This window comes from Rhinopithecus roxellana, chromosome 5 (genome assembly GCF_007565055.1).
Source record: "Rhinopithecus roxellana isolate Shanxi Qingling chromosome 5, ASM756505v1, whole genome shotgun sequence".
NCBI classification, from domain to species: Eukaryota; Metazoa; Chordata; class Mammalia; order Primates; family Cercopithecidae; genus Rhinopithecus; species Rhinopithecus roxellana.
Window position 1 is genome coordinate 59,545,464 of NC_044553.1, and position 9,669 is coordinate 59,555,132.

At 44.3% G+C, this 9,669-nt stretch overlaps 1 pseudogene; it reads left to right on the forward strand.

Annotated features, from left to right (window-relative positions):
- The first annotated feature begins 2,088 nt into the window (after positions 1-2,088).
- LOC115897795 lies at positions 2,089-2,189 on the forward strand (annotated as a pseudogene).
- Positions 2,190-9,669: the final 7,480 nt, after the last annotated feature.

Consider the following 9,669-nt stretch of genomic DNA (forward strand, 5'->3'; position numbering starts at 1 on the left):
GTCTCTACTAAAAAATACAAAAAACTAGCCGGGCGAGGTGGCGGGCGCCTGTAGTCCCAGCTACTCGGGAGGCTGAGGCAGGAGAATGGCATAAACCCGGGAGGCGGAGTTTGCAGTGAGCTGAGATCCGGCCACTGCACTCCAGCCTGGGCCACAGAGCGAGACTCCGTCTCAAAAAAAAAAAAAAAAAAAAAAAAAAAAAAAAAATTGTGGGTCCCTATTCTATTGGTGTAACTTCTTGTTTCTTCAAACCTTTCACTCAAAACTTTCTCCCTCTCACCTTACCTGAGACCTGGACATTCTCTCATAACCTTTGCACAGACAGGCCGTCCTTCCACATATCAGAGAAGAAAGTGGAGTTTTCCTCTCCATGGCCTCATAGCAGCTTTCAGAATCACTCTTGATCATTTTCACTTAGAAACTCCTCTGAAGGCTGTGCCATTCATTTCATTCATTCATGCCACCCTGTTACTATCTGAATCATGGCCACCTGACAACCTAAAGGAATTCTCTGGTGGACTTTGGCACCTGGCTCAGGGTGCCTCTCTTCCTCATCCCTACCAGCCACCTGGGGACTAAGGCTATTCCAATACTCCAGGTTATGTTCCTCAATCTAATGACCCTTACATCAATAATTTAAATATGCAACACACTGTCCACTTACCAGGGTTTAGGAATGCTCCATTCCCTACTACCAAACTCTGAAATTACACGCTTTTTTTTTTTTTTTTTTTGAGATAGAGTCTCGCTTTGTCACCGAGGCTGGGGTGCAGTGGTATGATCTTGGCTCACTGCAACCTCTGCCTCCTGGGTTCAAGCAATTCTCTACCTCAGCCTCCCGAGTGCTGGGATTACAGGCATGTGCCACCACGCCCGGCTAATTTTGGTATTTTTAGTAGAGATGGGGTTTCACCATCTTGGCCAGGCTAGTCGTGAACTTCTGACCTCATGATCCACCCACATCGGCCTCCCAAAGTCCTGAGATTACAGGCGTGAGCCACCATGCCCAGCCTTGAAATTCCCCTTTTTGTCCCAAACCTTGAGTTTCTGTGCCCTGCTCTCTCCTCACCAATTCTGATTTCCATTACTTTGTTGTTCTCCTAGACTAACAACCCCCTATTCCAGCTTTAGTGCTCTGCCTGTCCAACCTGGGATCCATGTGAGCCATTTCAAAAGTGTTTTCACAAGCAATCAAGATTTCCTCAGCCCTTAACTTTCCATCACTTCCCAAACCGAGGTAAGCCAAGCATGCATTTCTCTGCCTCCTGGTCTGGAGAAAGTTTCACAATCATGATGATTGATTCCATAATAAATCACTGCTTTCTACCTTCAGCTGCACCCTTGCTGCTGCTCCACAAACATTTTATCCATCTGTAATTATCTCTATCCGACTTCACCATGATCAACTAATTTGCATCAGATCAACCCTCTGAGAGCACCTACAAAAGCTGGGTACAATTATTTAAAAAGTTTTTATTTCAGCAGCTTTGGGGGTACAAGTGGTTTTTGGTTACATGAATGAATTGTATAATTGTGAAGTCTGAGATTTTAGTGCACCTGTCACCTAAATAGTGTACAATGTACCCAATATGTAGCTTTTTATTCCTCGTCCCCCTCCCACCCTTCCCACATCTGAGTCTCTGAAATCCATTATAGCACTCTGTATGCCTTTGCATAGCTGGGTACAAATTTTTTAAAATATGTTTGAAGACACTGGAAATTCATCAAGGCAGGAGGCTCTGAAGGGCCAAGGTCCCAGATGAAAGGGAAGCATGTTGAGGTGAGGCCAACATTCTTCATGGTCTGTCCCATGGAGGATATTTACTGACTTGTGAGAGGCAGCCAGACTCAGTAGGAGATAGTGCCTAAGAGATAGGAGGCTGAGAAGAACTTTCAGTAGTCTACAGTTCTGAGGAAACAAAGGAATTTAGAGCCTGTTAAGGAGGAAGGGCCTGTTAAACAACACAGAATGTTATTAGGGTCCCTGAAGAACTATATTCTAGGACTAAAGCTGTACTGATCAGGGTTTAATCAGGAAACAGAAACCACAGTCATTTGAAACGGGATCATTTAATATAAATAAGTATTGTGCTCACTTTGGCAACACATGTACTAAAATGATACAGAGAAGATTAGCATGGCCCCTGCACAAGGATAACATGCAAATTCATGGAGTGTCCCGTATTTTTATTTGCAAAAATAAAATAAAGAAGCATTAACTCTAACAGGGTATTGGCATACTAAGGGATTAGCTAGTAAGAAGAAATGAGAATTCTAAAGGACACAGGACCAGCAAATATAAGAAAACCCCACTACTCCTAGGACTGAAATAGCTGTGAAGTTGGCCAAGCAGATGCCAAAGCAAGTTATTCATGGGGAGGTGCCTTAGCAGTTGCAACAGGCTGAGAAGCCACCCAGAAAGGTGCCAGGGGAAGCTTTTGGCTGCTAGGCACTGCTGACCACTTTGCACTGCCTGAGTGTACACTGAAGAAGTTACACATGCTGCCGGAGTAAGGCAAAGGAGCAAACCAAAACCAGGAAGATGGACTTCTTCCTCCTCCCATGTTCCTCCAACACCCACTACTGACAGTGCTTAACACTATGCCAGCTGGCAAAAGAGATCTCTCTATTCCCTCTTATCTGCAGGGATATGCTCCACCCCCAGTGGAGACTCGAAACCACAGATAGCACCAAACCCCAGCCAAAGAACGCCAAAGTTACATTTTCTTTTCTTTTATTAGACAGGGTCTCACTCTGCCACCCAGACTGGAGGGCAGTGGTGGGATCACAGCTCCTTGTAGCTTTGATCTCCTGGGTTCAAGTGATCCTCCCACCTCAGCCTCCCAAGCAGCTGGGACCACAGGTGTATGCCACCACACCCAGCTAACACGTTTTCACTTAAAGCAGCACTTTATAGTTTCTTTTTCTTTTCTTTTTTTTTTTTTTTTGAGACGGAGTCTCGCTCTGTCACCCGGACTGGAGTGCAGTGGCCGGATCTCAGCTCACTGCAAGCTCCGCCTCCCGGGTTTACGCCATTCTCCTGCCTCAGCCTCCGGAGTAGCTGGGACTACAGGCGCCTGCCACCTCGCCCGGCTAGTTTTTGTATTTTTAGTAGAGATGGGGGTTTCACTGTGTTAGCAAGGATGGTCTCGATCTCCTGACCTCGTGATCCGCCCGTCTCGGCCTCCCAAAGTGCTGGGATTACAGGCTTGAGCCACCGCGCCCGGCCTATGGTTTCTTATTGGCATATCCAAATTGCTAGCATCACTATTCTTTGCTTTGGGACCATTATTAGGTAAAATAAAGATTACTTGAACACAAGCACTGACATACCTGGACAGTTGATCTGATAACCAATATCACCACTAAGTGACTAACAGGCAGGTATTGTAGACAGCATGGATAATTCCCTTGATCACTCTTTATACTTCACCTAACATCCATCTCTTTCTCTCCCTTCACTACTAAACCTCTTCTTTTTTTATTTGTTTATATTTATTTTTGCAGAATCAGAGTCTCCCTATGTGACCCAGGCTAGTCTCGAACTTCTGGGCTCAAGCAGTCTTCCTGCCTCAGCCTCCCAAAGTGCTGGAATTACAGTCATGAGCCACAGCACATGGCCTAAAGTTCACTTTTTTTTTTTTTTTTCTTTTCTGAGACAGAGTCTTGCTCTGTCGCCCAGTGGCACCATCTCGGTTCGCTGCAACCTCCACCTCCCGGGTTGAAGCAGTTCTCCTGCCTCAGCCTCCCGAGTAGCTGGGATTGCAGGTGCCAGCCACCACGCCCAGCTAATTTTTGTATTTTTAGTAGAGATGGGGTTTCACCATGTTGGCCAGGCTGGTCTTGAACTCCTGACCTTGTGGTCTGCCTGCCTCAGCCTCCCAAAGTTCTGGGATTACAGACATGAGCCACCGCGCCCGGCCTAAAGTTCACTTTTTAAGATGTTAAATCTCATCCAAAAGCACCCTCCAAGCAGACCCATAAAATGTAACCATCACAAGGTCCTTCTGCCATACAATGGGAGCTTGCTCACCACCCCTCTCCTTTCCAGCTCCAATGCAAACACAGCCAAGAAGTGCAAGAGAGTTAGTGCCTCCAGATGAAATCCTCAACCAATGAGTGCAGACACTGGCAGATGAATGTTCCAGCCTCCCATCCTTCATATGGACAATTCTGGGAGGCATTCTTTAAATTTGGAGTCTCTACTGGAAAGGAGCCTCCATTGCCTACAATAACAATCTCAATAAAACATCCTCATATTGGCTTTCTTGCCTTCCCTAGTTCACACTCTGTTCCCTCGCTGCTGCTTCTTAGGATTCCCTCCCCAAAACACTACCTCTGTTAAATCCAAGCTCAGGCTCTTCTTTTTGGGAAACCCAAACTTAGACGCCTTCTCAGTAGCAGCTGAGTCTGATGAGTATCTCCTCCCTTGGCTATCCTGGTTCTGCTCCAGCCTCTCTGACCTCAGTTTCTCTCTCTGGTTTCTCCTCTGCTGGTCTGACTTTAGAGATGTAGTGTTTTCTGTCCTCTGCCTTCTTCCCTTCTTCCTCCATAGACTCTCTCGGTTGGTGTCGTTCATTTCAGCATAACTCTCACCACTTCCCTGCTCTGGTCTCCTGTCTTCTCCTGCCTGCTAGGGATCCCTTGAGGCTGCAGCATGTGGCTCTCACACAAATATGTCCACATCCAAATATAGCCCATTCCCACATAATTTATCTCTTCTATGTTCCATACCTCAGTGTCATGGCATTACTATTCTCTCAACTTCCCAGCATAGAAACTTTGAATATTCCTTCCTTCTCATCCCCAGGTTCTTCTACTAATACCTCAGAGTTATTTCTAGGCTGAGTTTCTTCCTCTCCATCCCTGCAGGCATTAACTCGGTTCAGGTCCTCATCACCTCTCACTTGAATTGCTCTAACTATAGCCTGCAGTTTTTCCTGCCTCCAGTTCTCCCCATCTCAATTCATGCCCCATGTAGCCACTGGCTTGAGCCTCCGAAGTCACAGATCTGATCATGTTGCAACATAGCTCAAGACCATTCCATAACTACTGATATTAAAACAAAGCAAAACCTTTTAAGCCACAGTTCCTGGCAGAGAAGAACTTGAGAAGGCATGTATTCAAATGAGAACTGTGATCATTTATGTACCCTTACTGCTCATTTGGGGCACCTCTTTACCTCCACACCAAAGCTGTTTGTGGAGGGCACCTTCTTCCATCCAAAACCTGGTCTAAGTTACACAAATTCCCTGTTGGTAGTTCCCTTATCAAAGGTGAGTCAATCTTACACTTTCAAAATGAACTTTCTTAAAAACTAAAGAAAATCCAAGAAGTATACACACACACACACACACACACACACACACACACACACACACACACACACCATAAGCAGGAATATCTGAACATTTAAAAATGAATAGATCTATTTTTTTAATCATAACAGGTAGAAATATAAAACCCAAACTCTAAAACTTAGAAAGAAGCATAAGAGAAAATCACTGTAACCTTGGATGAAGCAAAACTTTTTTATAGACTACACCAAAAGCATCGTCTATAAAAGAAAAACTTGACAAGTTGGATTTTGTCAAAAGTAAAACTTTTGCTCTTTGAAAGACACTGTTAAGAAAATGAAAAGACAAGCCATAGGGAGGGAGAAAGTATTTTTAAATTATACATCTAAAAAAGAACTTGTATCCAGAATGTATAAAGAACTTTCAAAACTCAGTAATAATAAAACAAACAATCCATTAAAATATGAGCCAAAAATTTGAACAGACACTTCACCTAAGGAGACATATAGATGGTGGTAGGGCGCAGTGGCTCACGCTTGTAATCCCAGCCCTGGGAGACCGAGGTGGGCAGATCACCTGAGGTCAGGAGTTTGAGACCAGCCTGCGCGAACATGGCAAAACTCCGCCTCTACTAAAAGTACAAAAAAATCAGCCAGGCGTGGTGGCATATGCCTGTAGTCCCAGCTACTAAGGAGGCTGAGGCACGAGAATCACTTGAACCTGGACGGTGGAGGTTGCAGTGAGCTGAGATCACGCCACTGCACTCTAGCCTGGGCAACAGAGTGAGATCCTGTCTCAATTAAAAAAATATATATATATATGGATGGCAAGTAGGCACATGAAAACATGCTCATATTATTGGTGAGTGGGGAAATGCAAATTAAAACCACAATGAGCTACCTATCCAAATAGCTAATAGTAACAGGACTTGAACATAACAAATGTTGGCAAAGATATGAAAGAACCGGAGTTCTCATTCATTTCTGGTGAGAATATAAAATACTACAACCACTCTGAAAAACTATTTCACAAATTCTTTTTTTTTGGGTGAGTCTCACTCTGTCTTCCAGGCTGGAGTGTAGTGGTGTGATCTCAGCTCACTTTAGCTTCCACCTCCCGGGTTCAAGCGATTCTCCTGCCTCAGCCTCCCAAGTAGCTCGAATTAAAGGCATACACCACCACACCTGGCTAATTTTTGTGTTTTCAGTAGATACCAGGTTTCAACATGCTGGCCAAGCTAGTCTTGACCTCCTGACCTCAAGTGATCCACCCACCTTGGCCTCCCAAAATGCTGGGATTAAAGGTGTGAGCCACTGCACAGTGGCCTATTTGGTAAATTATGTAAAAGTTAAATATATGCTAATATGGATTGGGTGTGTCCCCAACCAAATCTCATCTTGAATTATAGCTCCCACAATTCTCACATGTCATGGGAGAAACCCGGTGGGAGGTAATTGAATCATGGGGGCAGGTCTTTCTCATGCTGTTCTCATGGTAGTGAGATCTGATGGTTTTAAAAAGGGATGTTTCCCTGCACAAGCTCTCTCTTGACTGCCGCCATGTAAGACATCTCTTGCTCTTCCACCATGATTGTGAGGCCTCCCCAGCCATGTGGAACTGTGAGTCAATTAAACCTCTTTCCTTTACGAATTGCTCAGTCTTAGGTATATCTCTATTAGCAGCATGAGAACAGACTAATACAAATGCTTACCAAATGATTAAACCATTCCACTCCAAGATATTTACCAAGATTGAAAGCCTATGTCATAGACTTTTACATGAATATTCATAGAAGCCTTATTTGTTGCCAAAATACTTTGATCATGAACAAGTAAATGGATGAAGAAATTGTGATGTATCTGTACAATGGAACACTACTCAGCAATAAAAAGGAATGAACTATTGATACACACAATAACACGAATGAATCTCAAAATAATCATGTAGAGTGAAAGAAGTCAAAACAAAAAAGAACACATGCTATCTGATTCCATTTATATAAAATAGAAAATGCAAATCAATCTAAAGTAACAACAGGCAGACTGGTGGTTGCCAAGAAAGAGGGAATAAGTGGCATAGAAGGGCAGAAGGGATGGACTGAAAGCACAAGGAAGCTTTTGGGAGTGACATGATTTGGAAGTTTGTCCCCTCCAAATCTCATGTTGAAATGTGATTCCCAATGTTGGAGGTAGGGCCTTGTGGAAGGTGATTGGATCACGGGAGTGGATCCCTCATGAGTAACTTAACACCACCCTCTTGGTGATGAGTGAGTTCTTTCTAGATTAGTTAGTTTAGGTGAGATCTGCTTGTTTAAAAGAGTCTGGAACTACTCTCCTCTCTTGCTCCCACTCTCACCATGCAATTTGCCTTCTCTCCCTTTGCCTTCTGCCATGATTGTAAGCTTCCTGAGGCCCTCACCAGAGACTGAGCAGATGGGGACGCCATGCTTGTACAGCCTGCAGAACCATGCGCTAATTAAACCTCTTTTCTTTATAAATTACCAAGTCTCAGATATTCCTTTACAGTAACGCAAAAATGGCCTAAAACAGGAGATGAATATGTTCACTACTTTAATTGTGGTGATGATTTTGCGGCTATATGAGTGTGTCAAATTTTACCAAATTGTACACCTTTAATATGTATAGTTTATTGAATGTCAATTCACATCAATAAAACAGTTAAAATATTTAATTAAAAAAACTAATAGTCTTACTTGATTCAAAGTTCTTCTTCTTTCTGATTCTGTCAAAGGACTTTGCCCAAAAAGGAAGGTAGCTAAAAAGAGCATAGATCAGGGTTTAAAACCCTGCTCTGCCACAAAGTCATTGTGTGACCTCAGGTTGGTTATTCTCATGACTTTTTCCATTTCTCATCCGTTGAATGGGGCTAATGATATTCTGCCTCACAGGTTTGTTGCTAAACTTAGAATGAGATGATAGGTGGGAGAGAGTCCCTAGCACATCCTAGGCTCCAGTGTGTACAGATCAGGCCCTATCTCTGAGGAGATTAGATTCCTTTCTGTTCCCCTCCTTTCCCTTCTTTTCCTCTTTCCTTTCAGATCAGGATCCTAGTTACAAAGACATTCAGGGGAGAAACAATGAAGAGGAAAGAGGCCAAAGGGTGTGTCTTGGGTTGTGTTCCCTGAAAACAGTGCCCCTGAGACCTGGACTTGAAACTTCCTGGAAGGGTGACCCCAGGGATCAGAAGGGAGGGAGTAAAAAATATGAGTCAGGGAAGGAGAAAATGCCAATACAAAGGTGCATTTTGAGCTAACTACTGAGGTGGAGCTCAGAGCAGATCCTGAGGAACTGCAGAACCTCAGAAAGAACAGGAGGCTGGGCACTGGCTTGTTCCCTCGAGTGGTTGAGGGTTGCCCTCAGAGCACTGATGCGCCGCTCCTCTCCCACACTTCTCTTGGCTGAGGGAGAAAGGCAGAGACAAATCCTCTTGGATGGGATCCTGGCAGGGTTAAGGGATGGCTCACCACAGCTGCAGCTCAAATCAGAGGCAGCCTGAGGACACACAGCCCAATGCACCCCAAGTGGCTGCCTCAGGCCCAAAGCCCATCCTTGGGTCAACAACATAACCCTCTTAGCCTTGTTGAGCACCTTTGCACCAGGCAACAGACATCCAATACTTCTCAGCAGAGAAACCAGAGACCCTCGGTTAAAGCCCTCTCTCCTCAAGAACACAGGCAGGGAGGGACACACTGCCTTCCTCAGTCACTCCCTCAGAACAGTTGTCTGGGAGAGAAGAGAGAGACCTGAGGGGTGAGTTGTTAAAAAGGTCCTAGGATGAAGGGGTGGGGCTGGAAATTTTCAGGAAAAGGGAGAGGAAGTTATTTCATTGAATAGTAGTTAAATCCATTTTCTCTGCTCTACAAATAAATTGTGAACTAGGTATGTTCCTCAGACTAGAAACATAGCAATGCTTATTGTGATAATACCTATCACCTATTGAGCATATAATATTTGCCTGGAATTATGCTATCTTCTTTTTTTTTTTTTTTTTTTTTTTTGAGACAGATCTCATTGTGTCACCCAGGCTGGAGTGCAGTAGTGCAATCTCGGTTCACTGCAACCTCCGCCTCCCGGGTCCAAGCGATTCTCCTGCCTCAGCTTCCCAAGTAGCTGGGACTACAGCCACCCACCACGCTCAGTTTTTTTGTTTTTGTTTTTTGTTTTTTGTTTTTTGGTTTTGTTTTTTTTTTTTGTATTTTTAGTAGAGACGGGGCTTCAGTATATTGGCCAGGCTGGTCTTGAACTCCCGATCTCGTGATCCACTGCCTCGGCCTCCCAAAGTGCTGGGATTACAGGTATGAGCCACCATGCCCAGCCTCCTGTGGTCTAACCTATTATCATGCTGAGCCTTG